The sequence below is a fragment of the Penaeus japonicus genome, unplaced genomic scaffold (genome assembly GCF_977035675.1).
Source record: "Penaeus japonicus unplaced genomic scaffold, GWHDUDI00000001_assembly GWHDUDI00000019, whole genome shotgun sequence".
Classification (NCBI taxonomy): domain Eukaryota; kingdom Metazoa; phylum Arthropoda; class Malacostraca; order Decapoda; family Penaeidae; genus Penaeus; species Penaeus japonicus.
In genome coordinates, this window is record NW_028234421.1 from 30,416,255 (window position 1) to 30,418,253 (window position 1,999).

At 43.6% G+C, this 1,999-nt stretch overlaps 1 protein-coding gene across 1 annotated transcript in view; it reads right to left on the minus strand.

The window, feature by feature from the left end:
• Nucleotides 1-535, minus strand: part of Idua (alpha-L-iduronidase) — a 38,224-nt gene extending 37,689 nt beyond the window's left edge. Inside the window, exon 1 of the mRNA XM_086547150.1 lies at nt 1-535. This exon is cut by the window's left edge and continues 705 nt beyond it. The gene's annotated coding sequence lies outside the window, so the exon portion shown is untranslated.
• Nucleotides 536-1,999: the final 1,464 nt, after the last annotated feature.

Genomic DNA, 1,999 nt, shown 5'->3' on the forward strand with positions numbered 1-1,999 from the left:
CTTTGATTCATCCGATTGCATCTCATTCGATAAATTACTAAATTCAGGGATCTATATTTCTTAATAAACTTCGACTCCTCCCCCAAACTGTGACGTCATGAGCTCCCAAAATCGTATGGAAGAATCTGACGTTGTAATCAGTCTTCTCCTTATCGAGAGGAATCGTATTTCTCGGTCTGTTTGATTGGCAGACGTAAGAACATTCATTCGATTTTTACTGAATCATGAAAAAAATATTGACATTGAGAAAATGATATTGACTGGAAGTCACTCACGCATTTCTGCTGTATTTTCCTATTGGACAAATTCCAACTTTAGAATAAAATCGAGGTATATCGGCAAGACTTTAAAATAATATAACGTGGGAAGCTCCAAGTAAAGATTAATATACACGCTGCAGAGATAAAGACTTTCCGTTGCATTATAACCAATACAAAAATCACACAAAACACGACACTTTTTTCTCTCTCTCACTACGCCACAAAGTTCAGCCTTACAGCGAGGGTTGTTACCATGGCGACGGGCACAGAGCGAATGAAGCAGATGGGCACGTTGGTATGTCGCGTCGACCAATCAGCTGTTTGGGTAAGGGGAGAGGAGGAGGGAGGGAGGGAGAGGGGGACGTAGGGGGAGGGGGTTTAAACGGCAGCACAAGGGGTAATGTGTCCTTTATTACAAAAGTTCTCAGATTAGTTTTTTTTCTGTCTTTCTTTCTCTAAATTCGTGAAGTGATGAAAGAAATTTAAAAACATAAGTGAATCAAATAAAGGAAGAGGGTCATAGCGGACTGAACCCTCACTCGCTTTGCCTGTCTGAACACCAGCTTCCCCTCGGTACAGGCTCCTCTCTCTCTCTTCCCTCCCCTCTGTCTGGCTGCTCTTCCTAAGCCTCCTCCTCCTCCTCCTCCTCCCATTTCTTCTTATCATCGCTATCATCATTACCTTTTTCTTCTTCGCTTCTCTTTTTTCCCTCTTACTCCTCTTTATTCTTCTCTTTTTTGTCCTCCTCCTCTTTCTCCTCTCTCTCCTTCCTCCCCTCTGTCTGGCTGCTCTTCCTAGGCCTCCTCCTCCTCCTCCTCCTCCTCCCATTTCTTCTTATCATCGCTATCATCATTACCTTTTTCTTCTTCGCTTCTCTTTTTTCCCTCTTACTCCTCTTTATTCTTCTCTTTTTGTCCTCCTCCTCTTTCTCCTCTCTCTCCTTCCTCCCCTCTGTCTGGCTGCTCTTCCTAGGCCTCCTCCTCCTCCTCCTCCTCCTCCCATTTCTTCTTATCATCGCTATCATCATTACCTTTTTCTTCTTCGCTTCTCTTTTTTCCCTCTTACTCCTCTTTATTCTTCTCTTTTTTGTCCTCCTCCTCTTTCTCCTCTCTCTCCTTCCTCCCCTCTGTCTGGCTGCTCTTCCTAGGCCTCCTCCTCCTCCTCCTCCTCCTCCCATTTCTTCTTATCATCGCTATCATCATTACCTTTTTCTTCTTCGCTTCTCTTTTTTCCCTCTTACTCCTCTTTATTCTTCTCTTTTTTGTCCTCCTCCTCTTTCTCCTCTCTCTCCTTCCTCCCCTCTGTCTGGCTGCTCTTCCTAGGCCTCCTCCTCCTCCTCCTCCTCCTCCCATTTCTTCTTATCATCGCTATCATCATTACCATTTTTTTCTTCGCTTCTCTTTTTCCCTCATATTTTTCTTTACTCTTCTCTTTTTTGTCCTCTTCCTCTTTCTCCTCTCTCTCCCTTCCTTCTCCTCCTCCTCCTCCTCCTCTTCCTCATCCTCACTCTTCTATTCCCCCCTCCTCTTCGTTCTAGGTCTTCCTTTTCCTCTTCGTCCTCTTCCTCCTCCTAATTACCATTACCATTGTCATTAGTAGTATTATCATCATTACTATTATTGTTGTTATTATTATGATTATTTTTTCCTCTTCTTTCTTTTCGTCCTTCTCCCTCCTTCTACTTCTCCTCCTCCATTTTCTTCCTCCTTTTTTTTCTTCTTCTTCGTCGTCGTCTCCTC